The sequence below is a fragment of the Mesoplodon bidens genome, assembly GCF_964165515.1.
Source record: "Mesoplodon bidens genome assembly, chromosome: 20".
NCBI classification, from domain to species: domain Eukaryota; kingdom Metazoa; phylum Chordata; class Mammalia; order Artiodactyla; family Ziphiidae; genus Mesoplodon; species Mesoplodon bidens.
This window is the reverse complement of record NC_138181.1, coordinates 20,784,203-20,807,814: the sequence shown is the minus strand read 5'-3', so window position 1 is coordinate 20,807,814 and position 23,612 is coordinate 20,784,203. Positions and strand designations below refer to the sequence as shown.

Genomic DNA, 23,612 nt, shown 5'->3' with positions numbered 1-23,612 from the left:
TTGATTGAATCAGCGTCTGTTATTTGAAAAGGAAGAGAATCTAGGATGCTGTCTGTCTTAAGCCCTCGCTTTGGTTCATCAATGCCCATTTTGAGATGGCAGAGACTGGAACTTGTTAAACCTAGTGAAATCTTAAAGTTCAAAAACTGGCAAAGATGACATAGATATTCTACAGAGATGCTCTGGATTCTAAATTAGAGAGTTCTTTGTGCTGGAATTTCAACCAGTCTCATTCCTCCGATAGAATGTGATATGCATCTTAGATTTGGTTTTGACAAATACTCTGGACATAGTAAAGGAGAAAAACCAATCTCGATATAATTTTTTTAAAAGACACACACAGACCAAAACCTTTTTTATTTACTCTGCCTCCAGTCCTGGTTTCCTCAGAGCCATATAAAATGGAAGATCAAAATGTCTGAAATACCTAATAATTCAGTTGTTTGCACAGCTCTGGAGTCATGAGTTACGAATAGGCTACATGTGGTTACTAGGATGGAAGAGATGCTCTCACGGGCACCCAGGTAGATTCAGATTGCTTTTGTCACGACCCATTTTCCTATTTACCTCATTTAGTCAGTTATTCCAACACCTATTTATATTTAGCTCACACGGTGCTCAGGCCTGAAGATTCCAAAGCCCTGAAAATCTGCTCTCAGAGATACTAAGATAGAAATGATAACACCCCATAGCATCCTGCCTGCCAATTTACAGATGGCATAACTTGGAAGATTCTAACAAAATTAAATGGATTCTTAAGAGGGTTTGTTTTTTTTTCTCCCCTCCCAGGGCTAAGGGAAACAGCTGAGATTTTGGGAAAGTAAAAACTGAGGAAAAACTAGGGAAGATAATCCAAATTGGTGCTTTTCCAACACGACTGGTTAGGGGTGTGTGTGTGTGTCCAGGGGGAAACAAAGGTAATAGAGAGGTGTGTGGGATGTTATAGTTATGCTCATGGGTCTTTATGCCACTTTTGTCCACTTTTCACACGCTTAATCCTCACACACACCCCACAAAGCATAGGTATTATCCTTCTAAGGACTATGGCTATGACTTAGTGACGAATTAAGGTGCCTAGATCCAGAAAGAGGAGCTGAAATTCCAGCTCAGTACCTCTACCCCAGACCGTCTCCCATCTGCCAATCTTTCTCTAATCCAGAGGCAAACTCACAGTAAGGGCTGATTCACTCACGTCGCATCAGCATCAGAATCCGGAAGAATGCAAGGAAAAGGAAGATCCATAGCAAAATAACCACATTAGTCAAGGTTGCCAAGAAATTATTCTGTCACCCGATTACTGAGATGCTTAAGGAGAAATTAAGTAGGTCAAGATAAAGGTGAGGCAAAAGTTTTGTTTCAGGTTGAAAGAATTCGTAGTTCTGTTTGCAAATTGAATACGTGACTTGCAGTGTACCGAGACTCCAGGGATGCCTTCCTGTGAGGCATAGGACCTGCCCCTCCCCATCTGCAAGCGCAGAACGATCTGACGATCTGACGTGTGGTCAGATTGCAACCCACCCAACCCCTCTGAGCTTGCATTGCTTCATGGATACAAGGGGCATAACTACTTACAGGCTTCTTAATCTGCAGCCCAGGACCAGAAGCCCGGTCCCGTGACTTTCTGCAATTCATCATGATGCCCACCACACAAGAATATCATGAAGTGCAACTGACATATTTGTGAAGGTGCTTTGAAAACCGAGAGCTATTGAAAGGTAAAGGAGCCTTCATGAAAGCAAAGTGGAATTTAGCCCAAATGCTTTTCCCCACCTGCCTGTTGGAGCATACATAAATGATTATAAAGCAGAAATCCTAAACAATGAGATCATGGCATGCATGTCATCTTGGTGTTCCATCAGGATGAAATTTGCCTAAGGAATTTAAATTCCATTTGCCTAAGGAATGCAAATTACAAAAAACCTCAAAGAGCCTGTGGCAGGGAAAGCTCAGGTAGGTCTGTGCAGTTGCAGTGAAATTGGGCCCATTCTTCAGGGAATGATCAGTTTTTTCAGGCTGGGAGTTTGCTAAATCATGTTGGCAGCTGTAGCCCAAAGTAATTACCCTCTCTGTGTATACACAGTTCCCATTAGAGCAGCCGGTTTGCCTGTCTGGACCCAAGGCTGTGTTGACAACTGTAGTATAAACACCTCTTTGCAGAGATTTTTCATCTCATTAGACTTAAAAAAAAAAAAATGAGAGCAAGAAATGTTGTTCCTCATAGGGGATTTTCATTTCTTTCTCTTTTCCTATCAAGATACAAAGCACTGTGGAAAGCAAAAGCCTTACTCTTTTTATGACTCATCATCAGCCATGATTTGGTGATGTTGTTCCCATAAAAATAGTGATTTGTTCCCATAAAAATAGTCTGATTCCTAAGGAAGATGTTTTTAAAAGCTCTGTAGGTTACAGGTACTTGACAAATACAAACGTGTTTGGCTCACATCTGAGAGGACTTGCTGTTGAGCTACCATTTATTAAGCCTAATAATGTGCTAGGTACTGAAATATATGCTTTATTCAATTAATATTACATTTAAATCCCATAGCAGTCCTTTGAAGGAGAACTTTATTAGCCTCATTTTATAAATGAAAAAGTTTAAAGAGGTAGGAATGCTTAAAGAAATAAAGTAGCTATATAGTATTTGCAAAGGGACTCAAGAAATTCTAGAACAGCACTGTATGACAGAACATTCTGCTCTAGGACATGCGGCTATTGTTGAGATGTGGCAAATGAGACTAAGGATCTGGATGTTTAATACTATTTAATTTTTATTAAGTTAGATTTAAACAGTTCTAGGTAGCTAGTGGCTACTGGACTGGACAGTAAAATTTTTATTCCAAAGATCTGAGAATAATTCCAAGCAATCCGATTCTTCTCTCTCTCTTCCACCTATAATAATCCTCCAAGGAAGGAAGGAAGGAAGAGGAAAGAAAGAAAGAAGAAAGAAAGGAGTGAGGGAGGAAAAGAGAGAAGAGAAGGGAAAGAAAGAAAAGAAAGAAAGAGAAAGGAAAGGAAGGAAGGAAGGAAAGAAAGGGAGGGGGGAGGAAGGAGGGAAGGAAAAAGAAATATGGTAAATATTTGTAAAAATCCATATTTCGGGTCAGATAATACCCACTCAACATTCCACCAGCCACAAGACTAAAATTGTGTCTCCCCCAGCCTGTGGCCAGCTCCTGCACTTCTCAAGCTTGAGTTGGATGATCTCTTTTCTTTGCTGCTAGAGTACTTGTACATCACCAAACCACAGATAATCCTGTAGCTGATCTGAAAGAACGTTCTGTGATTCAAAATATTCTCCTCGGCTTGCTGCAAGCCACAGCATACATCACAGATGCTGCGGTCCCAGCAACCACAGCGGTCCCTTCGTGGTTGACTCCTGTTCCCTCGGTTTCCTTGTCGCTGGTGTGCAGGCCTTCTTGCAGGCTGGAGAGACCAGCTGCCCGGGAGCAGCTGTCAGAGCCCAAGGTATCCTTCACTGATAAGAGTTCTTGGTGAGGTGTCTGAACTTAAAAGTCAGTGGTAACGGCTCTAAGGTAAAGATACATCTTCCACGCAGGGTCCTAGCTTTTTGCTTCCAAGGACTCTTCACTATACTTCTTAACACCTTCCAGTCTTTTTCAAAGTTCTCCAATATTTGTGGTATTAAACAGTATAGCTTACTAAGAAGTAACGTGTTTTTTGGGCTTCCCTGGTGGCACACTGGTTGAGAGTCCGCCTGCTGATGCAGGGGACACGGGTTCGTGCCCCGGTCCGGGAAGATCCCACATGCTGTGGAGTGGCTGGGCCCGTGAGCCATGGCCGCTGAGCCTGTGCATCCGGAGCCTGTGCTCCGCAACGGGAGAGGCCACAAGAGTGAGAGGCCCGCGTACTGCAAAAAAAAAAAAAAAAAAAGTAATGTGTTTTTTAAAATTTCAATATAGATACATATTATTTAAAACTGCTCATCAAGTCTAGAGGCGTCTTAGAAATAAGTGCGTAATAACTTTTATTGGCGCATGATTTGAGAGTTTTCTTAATGAAAAATAGCTTATGAAGGCTTTTAATCTGAAGACCGTCCAAAGGCCATAGACTCCTCCCAATCACCAGTCTGTAGCTGAGTGATGGTTCCTAGCCCTGATACTCAGATAATTAATCAAGGAAAAGGGGGATTTAATGTCATGCTCCAGAGAAACTAGTTTTCTTGACTTCCAAGGCTGGCCGATAGGATGTAGTTTTTTCAACAACAAACGTAAGGCAAGCTCTATTTTGTTGCAGTATTTTAAAATGTAAAAATATGAATAGATCATTAATATCATTCCAGGAAAGCAGGAAATGAAGAGGTCACACAGACTGTAAAGATTATTAAAGCAAGAAGAGATGTGAAGCCCCTGGGACCATGCAAAGTGTTACAATATCTCAAAGAGCTAAAGAATATTTCACCCCATGACCCAGAATATTGAAAATGGGATATGTTTTCCTGCCACCATCCGGAAAGGAAAGAAGATAAATTTCCAGAAGCAAAGCAACCTGACTGGTAAGGCAGGATAAGCATACAGCTGTTGTTTGTTTTTAACCAACCTAATGCCGTAAACACTCTTGGGTCAGATTAATCTTCACCACAGGGTCACCCATGGACACCTCCAGTTGTCTGACCCTAAGAGGTCCAACAGGACCCTCCATGAACTCCCCCTTTTCAGCGACTCCAGGAGATAGTTCAGCCTGACATCAAAGGACCAGCGGCCATTTAAATTTCAGGATTGCAATTTTGGTGATTTTTTTGTGTGTGTGTGCCATTTCATGACAAAGCAGACCCAACAGAATAAGAAAGTAATTTCCAAGACTGATAACTTCGTTTCTTTGGTTTCACCCACTTTCTAGTTTTCTCTGATCCTAAACCCATTCCATGGCAAGAAGAGTACAAATAGAGATAAAATCAGGAAATATAAGGGACACTGGCTCCCAACAAAACCCTCATTTAAGCAACAAAAGAAGAAAGAAACAGTACAGGGAGGAAGCAAACAAAAGAAGGACCAGTGCTGGGTTTCCAATGGCTAAAATATACTCGCTAAAATTCTTAAGTCTACATCACCCCTCCTTTACCTACCTCTGTGTTTGGAGACACCCAAAGAGCCAGACTCTCTTTCTTATATTGCCTAATGAAATGCCGTTTCTTATTTCAATTTTCACACTAACTCCTTGGCCTCCTCCTTTTCTCGTCCTCTTGATATTTGGATTCCCCTCGCGCTGGCCACTGTTCCTTCACACGAATGCTTCCTCTCTCCTATGACTTTTCTCTCCTCATTCTTTCAAACCAGCTTTACTCCAGGACCCTCCCCTGGACTCCCACGTGGCCTGGACGACTCCCTCTGTCTCCTCCTTCATCTCTTTCCATCTCTCACGTCTCTACATGCCTCCCCTTCCCACCCCACATCCCTCAAAAAAAAATACCAAACCACACCAAAAGAAAACAAAAAAACCACTGTAGTTTCTTAGGCTTCCTTTAATTTAATGCAAAGCAGAAAGTTCACTTTGTATTTCTCTTGCTTCTATTAATTTACAGGTATTCAATCTACCTCTGCTAGATAGGCTAAGGAATTCTTTACCCTTTGCCCTCTTTGGGCAAGGACAGCTGTAAGAAGTCACAGAGGGAAGGTTACAAGACATGGTAAGGCACTGGGGAGAGAATTAATGGTCTTACACTAAGCTAGACAGGTAAAGCCATAGCCGGGTAGTTGGAGAAAGCAGATCTGGGCATAGTTTTGTTAAGTTCAGGGACACATGTGCACAGGTTTGAAGACAAAGGAAACTTGCCAGTGGAGATGGAGGGAATACAGAGAGCCTCAAAGTCCCTCTGTGATGGGGAAAGAATGTGCTCACAGGACAGAGGGTGACTTGGAAAAAAGGAGGATGCTTTGCTCTGGGACAGCAAGGAAGGACAGGCTGATAAAGGATTTTGGTCAACCAGAGCCTTGGGCTGTGTGATCAGAGAATGTTGAACTGGATGGAACTTTCAACATAACTAAATCCCACCGTCTGACTTTCCAGAAGTGGAAGCAGGGTTAGAGAGGCTATGACTGCCCTGAGGTTTCAAACTGCAGCAACAAATGGGCTAGAAGTCACATTAGGGTGACAGTGGTCACCTGGAGGGGCTTAAGTTTTTCTCTCCAATAAAACAGCACATGAATGCTGCAGTGATAGCCATTTCTCTCTGAGTTTACCTCCATCAGGTGATCTGGTGTGACTGTCATTAACACTTCTGACTCTTCTAGGGCTGGGACCCACTTCGCTGTCAGCCAGGAGTGTCATTTCCACTTTCTCCGTCGTTATCCCCTAAAGCTGTGAGTAGCCATTGGGTTGCATTTAAGCAGGTAGGTCTGCACAATTCTAGTGTTTCCATGTATTATCTTACTTAATGCTCACTGCAAAACCAAAAGGTTGGAGGCATTATTATCCCATTTTACAGATAAGGAAAACAGAGCATGACTAGGTTAAACTGTCTGCGTTCCCATCAGATAAATCACATAAAGCATTTAGAACAGAGCCCAGCATGTGGTAAGCACTCAGAGTCTTTTGGCTGTTGCTATTTTTAACATTATACTAGAGGTCATTTTATGTAGCAGGTGGGAGCACAGACTCTGGACAGATTCTCAGAGTAAAACCACCATTGAAACTAAGGGTGTGATCTCAGGGAAATTGTTACTTAACCTCAGTTTTCATATCTGCAAAATAGACATAATAATAGTAAAGAAATCACAACCATGTGCAATGCATAGTAAGTACTAAGTATCGTTACTTCTAGATGTCTGTTTCTTATTCTTTCCTAGTTTAAACCTGTGCCTAAAATGAACTATCCATATGCATCAGATTAATATTAATTAAGATTAATACCGTCCAAGCCTGGGTGGCCAGACACCATGAGCAGAGTGGTGAAGACCTGACAGCTTTGTTTCCTTATGGGGTCTCTAGAATTCAGCAGCATTAGCCCTCTATTTTTACTTGGTTATTCATTCAACCAACATTTGTTGAATACCTACTAGGTACCAACAGAGGAAAGCCACAGAAGTATAAGTCATCCCTCTTGACTTGGAGGTGCTTCTAGTCTTTTCAAGGAGACAGACAGAGAAATCATTTCAATAAAATGTGCTGGAGTGGAGACTCCACCCCGACACCCAGAGAAAGAGATGACATCTGAGCTGGGTGTTGAAGGATGAAAGAGGGGGAGAGGGCAGAAATACATTCCAGGCAGAGGCAACGCTGGGCAGCCTGGAGGAGCCTGGCTTGGTGAGGAAGCAGGGAGGGAGGAGGGAGGAGGTGTTCTGTTAGGGAAGGTGTGGCAGGAGAAGCAGGACCTTTGAGATGGAGAAGTGTCTTGCACACCCTTCTAGAAAATCTGAATGTCAGGGCTTCCTTGGTGGCGCAGTGGTTGAGAGTCCGCCTGCTGATGCAGGGGACACGGGTTCATGCCCCGGTCCGGGAAGATCCCACATGCCGCAGAGCAGCTGGGCCCGTGAGCCATGGCCGCTGAGCCTGCGTGTCCGGAGCCTGTGCTCCACAACGGGAGAGGCCACAACAGTGAGAGGCCCGCGTACCGCAAAAAAAAAAAAAAAAAAAATCATGCCTTAGCGCAGTCAGTCTGTACAAACTAATTAAAACACTTGGTTGGGCCTCCCTGGTGGCGCAGTGGTTGAGAGTCCGCCTGCCGATGCAGGGGATACGGGTTCGTGCCCCGGTCTGGGAGGATCCCATATGCCGCGGAGTGGCTGGGCCCGTGAGCCATGGCCGCTGGGCCTGCGCGTCCGGAGCCTGTGCTCCGCAACGGGAGAGGCCACAACAGTGAGAGGCCCGCATACCGCAAAAAGAAAAAAAAAAAAAAAAAAAAAAAAAAAAACCACTTGGTTGATTTTAGAAGAAATTACACCCTCCCCAGTGTAGTGTCATTTGCTCTCCTGTGATAAACAGAAGCTTCAACTGGCAGTTAAATTATCATTAATAATAATTATATGTCATTTAAATTATTAACTTATTTAAATTATGAGAAAACTAGTTAGGTATACTTAATGCACTTTAATTGAAAGACATCAGGTTTCAAAACGTGAAGTTTCTGAGGATTAAAAAAATAAAAATAAAGTGATATCCTGGCTGGCAAAAGGTCTGGGAACCCATAGCAAATGCTCTGCTCTTATTCACTGTCCTGCTTAGTGAGATGGGAGCCACCTGGCAGGGCCACAGGCATCTCCTGAGGTGACCAAAGCGTCCTGCCTGCTCACATTTCCACACACTTCTGTGAAAGAGATGAATGGAACATTTAAAATCCTGCCCAGCTAACTCCAAGTCATCCTTCCAGAGACTCTAAGAAGCCCACCAGGGTGGGTGAAGTCTCCCTCTGGGTTCTGTTTTTCCAGATGCTTTTGTCATTGTCTGGGTTTGTGTTTCGGTTTGTTTTGGTTTGGGTCTGGCTCTGCTATCAGACAGCAACCTCTTAGGGGCAAACTTTACCTTATTCCTGCCTCTGTTCCCAACACCGAACACAGTGCCTGGCATATTTCCAGAGCTCCAAAAATGTGTGTGGAGCAGGACACCATCTGCTCTACAAGGAGATTTGCCTTTGAAGACAGAGGATGAAGAACGGGTATTTTCTACCACGAAAGCTCCAGCAGCAGCTCTGGGCTCAGCAAGATGATGCTGGAGAGGAGGCCACCTCGCAGTCTGGGTCTGCTGGATACAGGAATCTCTTCCTCCAGGCTATGCCTGCAGCTGAGCACTGGATGGTGGATTATCAGTTTGCACCCTATGAGACAATGGATCTAAATAAGCTTTTATCCTCAGAGTTAGGACTAGTGGAGCCTGGAAGAAGTTTTAATTAGGGCAAAGATGGACAAAAGTATTTGCATTGAATGCTGGGTCTTCCCGTTCTGGCAAATGGCAAGGGTAAGATTCAACTCCAGATGCTCGCTACGTGTGTTTCTCCCCCTTTGTAATGAAGACCTCAGTTGTCTCCGGCTTTACCAGATCTGTTTGTAATTGCATTCCTTGTCTCTGCTTCAAATTACTCTGACCATTTTCTGGGGAGCTCTGTTTTATGTGCATCCTGGTAGGTATGACTCTTTCTTAGCTGACCTCTCCAGTCATTTACCTACTCACTTACCCAAGTGGCTCTCCTTTTAAAAAAAAAACAAGCAACAGAGTCTTCAGATATTTATTTCACTCAGCACAAACAGTCCACAAATAGAAATCTAGGCTTACGAAAGCATTTGGGGGAAGGCTACTTCTAAAATCTTTGAACTGCCAGACATCTGTCCCTAATGGATAAGAAACGTATTGTATGTAATTTAACTACAACCCCCTGTTTTCTATGCTGCATTTCTCTTCCCAGATAAAGGGCCTCTCCTCATATCCTCTTATCTTTGCCTAAAGCGTCACCTCTGGAAGAAGCAACTAGGAGCCATGCAGAGAATTAATGTGGCAGCAACAACCTGGGGAGGAAAAAATAAAAAAGATGTAAATGAGGCTGAAGGGCGGAGCTTTTCGGTTCAGACTCCAGTTGCTACTTACACCTACCTCCCTGTGTCCTTTAAGTGCGTCAGTGTAAACTGCCTGGACCACGGGAGGAGGCTGCATCCTGATTCAAAGATGAGATTTCAGACTGGAATTCTCCAGCCTGGTCCACAAGGGGAGTCTGGGATTCCACCAAGCCAGGAAGAGACCTCTGGACTTGACAAATCCTTCAAATTAATCCTCTACGCGAAAGGGCTTATAATCTATTCATCTGATTTTTTTTTCTTTTTTTTAGCATTATCTTTAGAACCTGGTTGTCTCAGGTATAAGAAGCTGCTTAGAAACCTGCAGAGGCTCGTGATGGAGTGTAGGGGACGGGGAGGTGGAAGGGAGGAATGGGTTTCAAGGCAGAGAGACCCATTCCAACGACTCACTGTATGAGACTCCTCAAGGGAGATCCACTTCATAAGATCAGATGCTAAAGTGGATGATTAGTGCTTCCGGTGGCTAGGATGCATTCTGACCCCCAGCAAGGATTTTCAAGGCCACACTGCAGTGCTTGAGAATCACATCAGTTTATGTCCAGGCTGAGATGCCAGTTCTGCAGTGTGTGTGTTTGTGGGGTGGAAGATGGAGAAGGTCACGCTGTCGTTATCCAGCCTACATCCTGTGCCTTAATCTTCCATTCATGGCTACTCTTTTGATACCACTAAGTACTGGTAGTTGGGAGAAACAGGACATGATTGATTAATGGGGAAATTCAGTGAGATCAGAATTTTAGGACTCTACTTCTTAAACTCTGAGTATCTGTCTCCATGTCAAGAAACAGGAAGAAGAAATACGTCACCTAGATGAAGGGTCAGGGTAAGCATAAAGGGACTTCAGGTATACTAGACTCTACAAGGGGCTTAGGAGAAACACGGTTTTTCTGTCTGTACAGTGTAAGCATTGCTGGAATTTTTTCAGGGGGTGGTGGACTTTGAAAATCTTCCAGGATGAAATCACCTTGAGCCCTCTCTGTAAAATAAAGCTGTGACTTGTTCATGGGCAAGGGTGGACCCCGAACTATTTCCTGAAAAAAATTCCTGGCTTGGCCTCTGATCCCTTCACCTTCCACAGTACTCAAATATTTCTAAAGTCTACGGATCGCCCCTCAATTAATGACACAAAATAGGGTCTCTCTAAGCCCATGAACAGATGCCTTCTAACTCTTATCCAAAGGCTAGGCGAGAAAGAGTTCCTTGTGAAGGGTTATTTCAGAATTATTCAGTCCATCACTCTTCTTGGTACTTCGAGTTCTTTCTTTGGATACAGCCAGACATCAGAAAAGTAAATACTTAGACGTTTAATCCTTAGGTTCCAAGGAAAACAGAGAGCTGCATTTTCACTGGGGAAGCCCCAAGGGGAGAGCAGGACGCAGGTAGGCATTGGGTTGGATCTGCTTGGGCTGTGCCGCTGGGGCCCCTCCATCCTCTGGGTCCACCAGCAGAGACCTCAATCAGAAAAGGCTTTTTTACTGCCGAGGGCTACGGAAAGCCTTTCTTCCACCGAGTGCACTCTCAGAACTGACTTTCTCTCCCCTGTCCTTGTCTTTTGAGATGGAGCCTCAGAATTTAAGTTGAAACTCAACGGAACAAGTCCGTGGCCCCTCCTGCCTGCCTGATGGTACTGCATCACTCCTCAGACCTCTGCACCTATCCTGTTAGTCTCCCTCCTCCTACTGTAACACGTGCTTGGGTTGTGAGCTGTCTCCAACCCTTTCTGGACATTAGAAAGTCCTAACAAGCAAAGAAAGTGCTTAATCCGTTTCAGAGACCCATGATTCGAGTTATACAATGGCCAGGCCTTACGTTTCAAGTCTCCTCTCCTCCCAGCGGCCCTTTACACTTCAGTTCTCAGGACACTGACCAAGGGAGGGCGTTCCTATTTAAACTAGTAACTGATTGGCTTCCAACTCTCAGCACCAGCTCCTGCAAATTCAAAGGTATAGATAAATGTTTGTTGAATGAAAACCAGATCTGCAAAGGGAAGACGTTGAAGCTTTGCCCCACAGTTTGAAAATTCTCCCCACATTCAACTACGTGAGCCCCCAGTTTCCTGACCTCGTGACTGGTTTTGTTTTGCTTTGCTTTCTGAGCTCCCGCTAGTTTGGACACGGTTATGGAGGAGTCGGTTCCTTTCTGCCTGTTTCACTCTCTTCAGGCGAAGGCTGAGAATACTGGTGAGCAGGGGATGGCAGACTGTTTTTGTAAAGGGCCACACAGTGAATACTTTAGCTTTTGCAGGCCATGTGGTCTTTGTTGCAAGTAGAGTTGATCTTTATTATTCTTGGGTTCCGTATTTGTGAATGTACCTACTCACTAACATTTTTTTTTTTTTTTTTTTTGCGGTACGCGGGCCTCTCACTGTTGTGGCCTCTCCCGTTGTGGAGCACAGGCTCCGGACGCGCAGGCTCAGCGGCCATGGCTCACGGGCCCAGCCGCTCCGCGGCATGTGGGATCTTCCCGGACCGGGGCACGAACCCGTGCCCTCTGCATCGTCAGGCGGACTCTCAACCACTGCGCCACCAGGGAAGCCCTCATATAATTTTTTATATGCCACAAAATATTATTCTTTTGATTATTTCCCCGCTAAACTATTAAAACATGTAAAATCCAGTTTTAACTTGCTGGCCACACAAAAACCAGTGACGGGCTGGATTTGGCCCATGGACCATAGTCTGCCAACTCCTGCTGTGTAGCCTTATTTTCCATGAATCCCACTGCTTTGAAGCCAGATCATGGTAGATTGGAGAGACCCACATCTCACTCCCCGTAGTCTCTGCCATCCCAGGACCAACACTTTTATGACGCATGAGAACATTCATAACGTCTGGGTCTTTGGAGTACAAGGAGACAGTTCTGAAGCTGGAGTTCAGATAGCTGGATTTGAAAGCTGGTTGTGTGACTTCCCATCTGTTTTACTTGAGGGAACTTTCCTGGGCTTTATATATGCCACAGGGAGAATCATGGCAGGCTGTCTCCTAGGCCTGCAGTACAGGTTAAACTGCATCCAAGGGGCTCTGCAGATGGGATTCCTTTATCACCCTCACCACGCCCACACCAGACCAGTTAGGCAGCTTGACCTCTACCCTTGGGGTTCCTTGGACATTCATCACCCAAGCCTCACAAAGGGAGCAAGTAGATGCTGACAAATCTCATTCCTTTCCACAATGCCTCATTTTCAGGGGTCAGGGAGACAACGCCACGCAACCAATAAATGAGCAGGAAGGTATCTCCCTAAAAACCGCAGCCGCCCTTTCCACTGCCTCACAACTTACAGTTAGGTGCCCCCCCAGATGGCCCCAGCCTTGCTTAGGCTCACGTGCTGGTGAGAAACCTCTCAAATGTCAGTGCTTACAAAAGAGGGAAGAAAATAGAAAACTCTGTTTATTTTCCTGACTTAAAAGATAACATCGCTTTGCCCTTTCCTTTTGTTTAAGGTCAGATGGGGAGCATTCTTTGAAAGTGGCTCCAGAAGAGTTTCTCAGAGATACATGTATTTAGCAACTTATGTTTTTCACTCAAAAATGGATCACTTTCAGTAATAATGATATCATGATGATTACTATTATAAGAAACAATGTTTCACCTCATCCATAAAAATGAAGTAATGATTCAGATCCCAGCCTGATGTTTAAAGTATTTGGCAAGCTGTACAGGAAGGTTGTTATATCTAAGTAAATGTTGATTTTAAAATGCCATTTTTAGTGGATTTTATAAGCAATGAATGACAAATTAATCAGCACTTTTATCCCAAAGAACTCACGGAACTTCACAGATATGGTCTCATTAATGTTTGCAGAGTGGAAAAGCATCATTCATGAAACCACAACCTCAGACCTTAGAGCAGCTGGAAGGGCCCTCAGGGAGCCTCACCAAGTCGTGAGTCTATGAACCAGGAAGCCAAGACTCAGGGTTGCCGACCTTGTGCGTCTTGGATCCAGGAAGGAGGGGGAGGTGCGTGCGTCTGGAAGTGCGTCTGCACGGCAGGCTCCCCCGACTTGGACGCCAGGAGTTGCGCAGGAGGCGGGGAGGGGGGCGGGAGAGGAGGGGGAGGGCGAGGGGCTCCGCCCCTCCTCGCCCGAGTCGCCGGGGCGGAGCCAGCCCGCGGCACGCGTCTCGGGCGTCGAGGGGCGCGGCGAGCGCGCAGTCACGTAGCCACTAGGCAGTCAGTCCGCTCCGCGCCACCCTCGGACCGCGCGGACTCCTGAAGGTCAGCACTTTGAGTTATGGGTGGGATACAGGAAGCGAAAACTCCTCCTTTCTTTCCCTTAGCTGTATCTTCCTAGAAGTTGACAGAAAAATGGGAATCTGGCGCATTCGTGTATCTGTTACACTTTTTGAAAGCAAAGAAGTGTCACCGAATGAGCAGGTGGCTCAGAGAGCACGAGTTTCTCCGGTTTTGCAGATAAGGAAGCGGGTTTGGCCCAAATGGAACCGGCCCAGTCCCCCCGCGCTCCCTTGTTTACCCGCCTCGTTCCCGCCCCTCCCCCCCACCCCCGTTCTTTGCCCTTGCCTCACTCACTCCACTCGTTGCACTATTTTTATCTGGTGGCTTAGGACTTGAAACAATGCATTAAAAATCGTAGGGCTTCCCTGGTGGCGCAGTGGTTGAGAGTCCGCCTGCCGATGCAGGGGACGGGGGTTCGTGCCCCGGTCCGGGAGGAGCCCACATGCCGCGGAGCGGCTGGGTTCGTGAGCCATGGCCGCTGAGCCTGCGCGTCTGGAGCCCGTGCTCCGCAACGGGAGAGGCCACAATGGTGAGAGGCCCGCGCACCGCAAAAAAACAAAACAAACAAACAAACAAAAAACCGGCAGAGCTGGGAGAGCTAACCCCACCTTCGCCAGCAAGTGAGGGTGTGTCTTTAGCAAGTTGCTTCATCTCTTGGGAAGCGGGGAGTGCAACTGGGGCTAACCGCAGGTGCGCCCCGAGGCAGCGGGACTTAAGTGTTACGTGCGTGGAAGGCAGGTCCGCTCCACCGCTGTCCTTTGCTGAGCCTTGATAAAGTGCGAGCCCTACTCAAAGCCCAAGCTTGGTTCCTACGCCCCACTGCTGACAAAGCTGAGTCCGAAAACCTGCACGTTCTCACGCCCTCCTAGCCCCCCAGGCCTTGCCTGCCCTCAATCAAAGGGAATGACTGATACTACTTGCACTTGGTGGTTCTTTAAGACCACAGTTTCCATTACCAACAGAGATGGTTTTCAAAGTCTGGTGGCGGAATTGAAGCCTTCCAAAGAAGGACTAATCAGAAGCCCGATATGTATAACAGTGGAGGCTGGAATGCATCGAGTGGCCTGGCAAGTGTGAAGCCCTTGGCCTCCGCAGGGGACAGTTTGAAAATCTCTGGCCTTTGGGATAAAGGTAAGGCTCTTTCGTGTGCTTGTCTCCAAACCTTCTACAGTCTGGTCTCAATCATGCCCCGCCTCCACTCCCACCCCATGGTCCAGACACATCGGAATCTGATGTCCCTCTCACGCTCCGCCTCCCCTGCTCCTGTATTCTCTGCTCAGAAGTTACCTCCTCTGTCAGTCTTTCCTTGGAGCCCTCTCAGTGCCTGCCTCAAAGGTAGCAGCTGTCACACCTTGGTTGGAGGTCACGAGTCCTGAAAACAGGAACTGTGCCTTATTTTTGCAGCATTTAACTGATGTTTAAAGAACACTTCAGTGCTGGGTTCTGGGAATAGAGTTCAGACTCCTGGAGCTGACACCCTAGAGAAGGGGCAAATAAGCACCAAGTAAAAGATGTGGCCTGTAGAGTGACCAGTAGGGGGAGCAAGAGGGGGGAGGACAGAATAGAGAATGTGTGTCAGTGGGGATGGGAGGTTCCAACTCAGGCACGTGGAAGACGACAGGGGCGTCAGCCTGAAGTTGTCGAAGGAGAGAGCAGTGTGGACCTTTGTGGGGAAACTCTTCCAAGCTCTGAGAGGCAAAAGGCAAAGGCATTTGAGGTGGGAGCAGGGAAGAGGCCACATGGCCAATGGGAAGCGAAGAAAAGAGAAAATGGGAGGAGACAAAGGGGTGAGATAGAGAGGTGAGGGGTTTTACCAGAGTCAGAGGGGTCGGACCCAGTGTTTTGAAGCTCCCACAGCCCCAACAAAGGACACAGGGGCTGCCATGGTGACCCTTCCAGTGCCCAATGCTCGGGCCTTGTTAGATTTTTTTCTTTCTTTAAAAAATTTTTTGGCTGCCCTGTGCACGTGGCAGGAGGGAGCTTAGTTCCCGACCAGAGATCAAACCCGCATCCCCTGTAGTGGAAGCAGGGAGTCTTAACCACTGGACCGCCAGGGAAGTCCCTTTGTTAGATTTCCTTGTTCCCTTTGATGCCATTAACCTTCCCCCTTTTTTGAAAGTCTAACTTTTGGAGCTCCACTTTCTCCTTTTCTTTCCTACTTCAGTGGTCACTCTTTCTTGGGCGGCTGTAATTTTCTGCCTCTGCTCACCCTTGGAGGGTTTTCCCCCGGCCAAGGCCTTACCCTCAGCCCACTGACCTTGTTAACACGCATCCTCCCAGTGTGACCTCATCCAAATGGCCACCTAACACGTCCACAAGGTTGGTTCCGCTGGCAAGGAGGAAGGGGAGGAGGGCAGGGTGTACCACGGCCAGGAATATCCCGGCCCCTGCTTTCCTCTCCAGCTCCGGCTCCTGCGCTTCCCCACATGTAACCTTCCCTCGGGTCACTCCAAATAGCTCCCATTTTTAGACATTTTAAGCTCTGCTTGATATGTAGTATATTAAATTAACTATTGCCAAGAAGCAAATCCCCCAGAACTTTTTCATGGCTTACAAGACCAGTAATCACTTATATGACTCTCGGTTCTGGCTTAGGTTCCCTCATGAGACCACAGTTAAGATGCTGGCCAGGGCTGCGGTCACCACTGCGGCTGGAGGATTCCCTGCTGAGATGGCTTAGTCACCTGACTGGTAAGTTGCGCTGCCTGTTGGTGGGAGGCCTCAGTTCCTTTTCACATGGGCCGCTTCACAGGGCTGCTTGAATGGCTCGGACACTGACTTCCTCCAGAGCATGCAATCCAGCAGAGCAAGAGGGAAACTGCAGTGCTTTTTATAATCTAGCCTCAGAGTTCACACACTGTCATCTCCATCATTCTCTATTGGGCGCTCAGAACAGCCCTGGTCCATTGTGGGAGGGGGCTACACGAGGGCACAAATACCAGGAGGTGAGGGTCATTGGGCGCCATCTTGGAGGTGGGCTCTGCCATGTGGTTATCCACTTTCGAAGTCTGAACAACTCCGACTTGTCCCTTAAAACTCTGCTCACTGACACACATCTAGTTCCATGGAGAAGCCTCCCCTGATCGGTGAACTTCCTCTTCTCCTTGCATTAGCCCTTGGGCATCTCTCCCTTCCCTCATGTACCAAGCTGCACTGAAATTGGTGATTTACTTGTTTCTCTCTTCCCTAGTCTTTAAGTTCCTTGAGAGCTAAGAGAGTGTTTAATAGGACAACTGTGTGATATCACAGTATCTAGAGCAGTGGTGCATGGCAGAGTCTCAGTACCTTTTATATAAGGAATAAATGAATGAGTAAATCACGTTTCCTTTTCCAACCAGAAATATTTATATAGCACTTAATTTATATCGCATCCCACTTCAGGTCTCTGTTGATTGGTTTTCATATTTCAGCTTTCATGTTGCATTTCCCACCCCAGTCTCACCCCTGACACAGCCGTATTCTCCTTTGACCCAACAATTCCATTCTAGGAATTTATTCTAGGGAAATAATTGCACGTGTGTCAAAGAGGTAGCTAAGCGCCGTCCATTGCAGTTTGTTTATGATGTTTGGTTTTGTAGAAAACCTAAATTTCAAAAAACAGTGATTTGATTAAATAAGATATGCAATAATAAAATCAACTATTATGTAACTGCTAAGGTAGTATCAAAAAATGTTCAATTGATACGAAAAGATGTTCATTTGATATTTTTAAATGAAGTAAAGCAAAATTATAAAATGTTTTAATTTTTAATTTTCAATTGTGGTAAAATACATGCAACATAAAATTTATCATCTTAACCCTTTTTTTTAAATATAAATCTGTTTATTTATTTTTGGCTGCGTTGGGTCTTTGTTGCTGCGTGGGCTTTCTCTAGTTGAGGTGAGCAGGGCTACTTTTCGTTGTGGTGCTCGGGCTTCTCATTGCAGTGCACGGGCCCTACAGCGCGCAGGCTTCAGTAGTTGTGGCACGTGGGCTCAGTAGTTGTAGCTCTCAGTGTCTAGAGCGCGGGCTCAGTTGTGGCGCACGAGCTTAGTTGCTCCGCGGCATGTGGGATCTTCCCGGACCAGGGCTCGAACCCCTATCCCCTGCATTGACAGGAGGATTGTCAACCACGGTGCCACCAGGGAAGTCCCCATCTTAACCCTTTGTAAGTGCACAGTGCAGTAGGGTTGAGTGCATTCACATTGTTGTGCCAGCAATCTCCAGAACGTTTTTCATCTTGCAGAACTAAAACCCTATACTATTTAGCAACATTCTTCCATCCCCCTCTTTCTTCCTCCCCTCAGCCCCTGGCAACAACCATTCTACCTTCTGTCTTTATGAACTTGACTACTCCAGGTACCTCATATAAGTGGAATCATATAGTATTTGTATTTTTGTGACTGTTTATTTCACTGAGCATGATGTCCTCAAGGTTCACCCATGTGGTAGCATGTGTCAGAATTTCATTCCTATTCAAGGCTAAGTAATATTTCATTATATGTGTATATCGCATTTTGTTCATCCATTTGTCTGTTGGTGGATACTCGGGTTGCCTCTACTGTTTGGCAATCATGAATAATGCTGCTGTGAGCACAGGTGTACAAAGATCTCAAGGGTCATAATTCTGTTTTTAATTTTTTGAGGAACTGTCATACTGTTTCCATAGAGGTTGCTCCACTTTACATTGCCATTAATAGAGCTCAGTATATCCAGCTGCCTTGTGTTGTATATTTTGTTTGTCCTCCTAGATCCACTCTCTACTCTTGTTGACCCTCCTCTCTGCCCTTGGCACTTTGACCTTTGTGGGCTACATCAACAGACTCTCTCACTTCAACTGGGTTTGGCCAATAGAAGTTTCCAGCAGAAGGTTGAAAGGCAGGAGGAGAGTGAGGTCAATAAATTTAGTATCTAGCTCCCTCTTTGTGGTTCGCCTCAGACTGCATCTCTCTGTTGAGGGCCACGGCACCTACCAGAAGGCCCTCTCCATCTAACCGGCACTGTCTCTCTCTGTCTTTCTCTCTCTACCAGTTACTGCCCCTTTCACTTGCTCTGTCAAGCCTATGCATGGTTACTAGCTTCAAGATGTACCGCTCCATCTCTCTTTGCTTGTCCTAAACTCTGCTCACACCTTTGTAAATAATCCGTCTATTAAACTCTCCTCAAATTATCCTGGTTTCCAGCCAGGATCCTGATGCATCCGTATCTACTTGACATCTCCCCTTGGAATTCTCACAGTCATCACAAACATGACATACCCAGAACATAACCCTTGACTTTCCTTCAGTCCTCTCCTCCCCACTTTCTGCGATCTCTGGGAACATTAGCACCACCAAGCCAGGTGCACAAGACAGATGCCTGGGAGTCCTACATGATTTCTCCCTCTCCCTTACCCCTACTTGCCTTCATCTTATCCATCACCAAGTCTGTAAATTGAGCTTCAGACAGGTGACTTCTTGCTCTTTAGATCTCAGCTTAAATGTTATCTTCTTTAAAAAAAAAAAAAAACCTTCCTCTACCCAACAGTAAGGGCCCGCATCCCTTTATTCTCTCTCCGTGTACCAGTTCGTTTGCTTCTTAGGAAGCAGTTTCACTAAGGAAGTGATCATCTATTTTACTTGAGAGTTATGTCCCTTTGGTAGAGAAGGATGACTCTGAGCTATAATGGGTAATGAACATAACTCTTAACATCACCTAACTCGGAGGCTGGTTTTTCCTGGGCTTGATCCAACATGGCAGAGTTAATCTTTGAAATTCCAGACCTGTGTCTGTGTTAACCCTTTTAAGGTATAGTACCTCTCAAAGCCTCATGGCCTTATCCGTCTATTCTACACTGTAGAAATAAATTACATGACATCTGGGGTTTCACAAGAGCCCAGTTCTATTGGCAATACGTCCAGGGGTTTCTCCTTGCCCGTACATTTGCTTCAGATAAACTCCACATATAAAAACAACTTTGAGAAGAGGTAATCTACATGCATAAAATGCCAGATTTATGATTTAATGATTTGGCGCAGTCAGTGATCCGCAAGTCCAGAAAACAAACAGAACCTTTAAATGAAAGAAAACATTTCTAAACCAAACTGCCTTCCTGGTGTAGAAAGTCCTCATATGCGTGGAGTCAGACAGGAAATAGAAATAAAGCTGTGTCTTACCAAAACTGAACGAAAATATTTGCCTTTTTTCTCCTTGTGGAACATCACCTAAAAGAAATGCCCATTGTATTTGTTGTAGGGATTCAGAGCAGGACTTGCCGTGGTGTTTAGGGTCTCCTTTGTATTGGTTTCATCTGCTTGAACCTTGGGTTGAACCAAGCAGAGCATATCAGTACCTTGGATGCTACCTCTGATTAGGGGCTCAAGAAAATATTTAGAGAGATGGGGAAAGTATAAAATGAGAGGATGACTGGTCCACTCCACATTTATTTATTGAGTGTCACGGACAAGGCACTGCTCTAGGGCAGCGGTCCCCAACCTTTTTGGCACCAGGGAGCGGTTTCATGGAAGACAGTTTTTCCACAGAAGTGGGGGGATGGTCAGGCAGTAACACGAGTGATGGGGAGCTATGGGCGGCAGCAGGTGAAGCTTCACTCACTCGCCCGCCACTCACGTCCTGCTGTGTGGCCCGGTTCCTAACAGGCCGCGGACTGGTACCAGTCTGTGGCCGGGGGTTGGGGACTCCTGCTCTAGGGTATTCAAGGTAAATAGATGAGGTTCCTTCCATCTAGGAGATTATTATCTCCCTTGAACAACATAAAGCACTACAGAAATACCAGTTTCCTATGATACTGTTTTATTGCGTCTACAGTGAAGGGAAACTAACAGCCATATGCAGAGAACAAGTGTTATGGGTTGAATTGTGTCCCCACAAGTTCATACGTTGAAGTCCTAGCCTCAGTACCTCAGAATGTGACTATTTGGATGTGACCTGTATAGGATCTTTACAGAGGTCATATGATTGGTGTCCTTACAAAAAGAGGAAATTTGGAGACAGACACCCATAACGGGAAGACCACGTGAACATGAAGACAGCCGTCCACAAGCCAAGGAGAGAGACCTGGAACAGATCCCTCCCTCACAGCCCTCAGAAGGAACCAACCCTGCTCACACCTTGGTTTCAGACTTCTAGCCTCTAAAACTCTGAGACAATACATTTCTGTTGTTGAAACCACCCAGTTCGTGGGAGTTTGTTATGAACTACCAAGCAAACTAATACAACAAACTCTGGTGAAAAGAATTCAAGAGCAAATCGGGGCACCAAGATGAGGAAAAAGGTATGACTGTGTTTTGACTTTCCTTCCTCCTCGGTGGCCCTCTTCTGATAATCTGCCAAAGACACTGGATGTTATTTCCTTCCTGGACTGGTTAAAAAAACAACAAAGAACCAGGAGTAAAGGATGGAACTAGAGCCTTTCTGGAAGCTTCTCTGTGAACTCCCTTCAACTTAAGAGGCGTTTCCTTTACTCCTAGGTTCTAAATTCCTAAGCAGCCTGTTCACTTTTAGAGTCAGAGCCCTTGTCCCATGGAGATCCGGTGATTTGGACACCACAAGCAACTTGAGGCCTGTCCCTCTGTGTGATTAGGCCAGAGAAAATCGGAGCAGCAGGAAGGTGGCTCTTTGGATTGCAGAACTTTATATAGCATTTATTCTGTTGTGGACACTGGGGGTAGCCATGTGGTGATGGTGTTATCATCTGATTAAAAGTCATCAACTCATCCAAGGAGGCCAGAGGCCATAGATTTTCCATATCCTCAAGACTTAAATGTTTGCTCTTGGACTACCAGGATTGGAGGAATGAGGTCTAAACCTTACATTGTTCAGCTGAAGAAATAGTGGCTCAGGAACATGTTTTGTCTGGGGTTTCCTATCCAGTCAAATCAATTTGTTGAGCACTTACTGGGTGTGATGCTTAATTTTATGTGTCAGTTTGGCTAGACTGTGGTGCCCAATTGTTTGGTTAAACATTAGTCTAGATGTTGCTATAAGAATATTTTTTTGATGTGATAATGTTTAACTTAGTAGATTTTAAGTAAAGCAGATTATCCTCCACAGTGTGAGTTGGGCCTCATCTAATAAATTGAAGGCCTTAAGAGAAAAGACTGAGTTTCCCTGATGAGGAAGGAATTCTGACTCTGGATCACAACATCAGTGCTTACTGGAGTTTCCAGCTTGCTGGCCTGCCCTACAGATCCTGAACTTGCCAGCTCCCACAATTGTGTGAGAAGATAGTTCAAAATAAATCTCTTGATACATCTTACTGATTCTGTTTCTCTGGAGAACCCCGACTAATACAGTATGGAATGGGCATGGTGAGGAATGGACAGGTGATTAATACCTGGCTTTTGGGTTCCTTGGCTCTGGCTTGGTGGCCACCTACCAGGATATAAGCCAGAACAGTTGTTCTGCTCGTAGCCATGTATTTCATAACGTTGTTGGGGGATGAATGCTTTTCCTCACACATTCAGTTTTTGGAGTGATGAACCAAAACCAAAGTTAAATCCATCAAAGTACCTGTGAACGTACTGTTCTTTCCATTGTGCCACACTGGTCCTCTTCCATAGGAAATATCCTCACCAAACCTAGGCAGGTAAGGCTGAACCATCCATCTGTTGTCCCCCCGGTGTGAATGTCATGTGTTTGTCAAGTCCACTTGATTTCTCCCACACACTCAAGCTCTGTATTCTGGGAGTTAAGCTGAGGAAAGTTTCCTCTTCCTTAACAGAAACTACCAGAGTGCGCTTGCTTTAGGAAACAGTGTAGATGCAGCCGGAGTGTTCTCAGGGAAGCTGTTGGCAGGCTTTGTTCTTTGGCTGTGCAGAGCTGAAGAAAAATAACAACTGTGAAATCTCAGCGTCTTAAAATTGAACATTATCGATGCTTACTACCTTCCGTGGAGGCCTTGGGTGGAAGGTTACAAAACAGGATAAATTTTCATCTAAAAATAAATGAGCAGATATTACATAATAGAAATTCTACATGGGTTAGGATTTCAGCTCCTTTTATTTCACTTCTCCATGAGTTTAATTATACTGAAAAAATTAAGTTAAAAAGTTGAAGGAAAATATTTGAAGAGTTAAGATTTGGGCAAAAAACACAACTTTCATTTTATTTACTTAATATTGATTAAAAAAAGTTTATTGATGTATAGTTGATTTACAATTTTGTATTAGTTTCAGGTGTACAGCAAAGTGGTTCAGTTCTATATATATATATATATATATATATATATATATATATATTCTTTTTCAGATTCTTTTCCATTATAGGTTATTACAAGATATTGAATATAGTTCCCTGTGCTATACAGTAAATCCTTGTTGTTTATTTTATATATAGTAGTGTGTATATGTTAATCCCAAACTCCTAATTTATCCCTCCCCCCACTTTCCCCTTTGGTAGCCATAAGTTTGTTTTCGAAATCTGTGAGTCTGCTTCTGTTTTGTAAATAAGTTCATTTGTATCATTTTTTTTAGATTCCACACATGTTATATAATATTTGTCTTTCTCTGTCTGACTTACTTCAGTTAGTATGATCATCTCTAGTTGCATCCATGTTGCTGCAAATGGCATTATTTCGTTCTTTTATGGCTGAGTAGTATTCCATTGTATATATGTACCACATCTTCTTTATCCATTCATCTGTCAGTGGGCACTTAGATTGCTTCCATGTCTTGGCTATTGCGAATAGTGGTTCTGTGAACATTGGGGTGCATGTATCTTTTCTAATTAGAGTTTTTTGTCTTTTCCGGATATATGCCCAGGAGCGGGATTGCTGGATCATATGGTAACTTTGTTTTTAATACTGATTTTAAGCAGAAGCATGTTTTTGATCAGATCTTTGAGTGCAGTCTCTCCCAGGCCTACCACTGGTTACTGGTTCAGCCAG

At 45.0% G+C, this 23,612-nt stretch overlaps 1 long non-coding RNA gene across 2 annotated transcripts in view; it reads left to right on the top strand.

Annotated features, from left to right (window-relative positions):
• The first annotated feature begins 14,214 nt into the window (after positions 1–14,214).
• Positions 14,215–23,612, top strand: part of LOC308608318 — a 78,426-nt gene continuing 69,028 nt past the window's right edge. The window contains exons 1-3 of one of the 2 annotated variants that reach the window (XR_014014141.1): positions 14,215–14,877; positions 16,342–16,437; positions 20,662–20,720. This is a non-coding gene — a long non-coding RNA (uncharacterized lncRNA). Of the gene's footprint in view, positions 14,878–16,341; positions 16,438–20,661; positions 20,721–23,612 lie in introns of those variants that run through there. The other variant, XR_014014140.1, reaches the window with a different exon arrangement.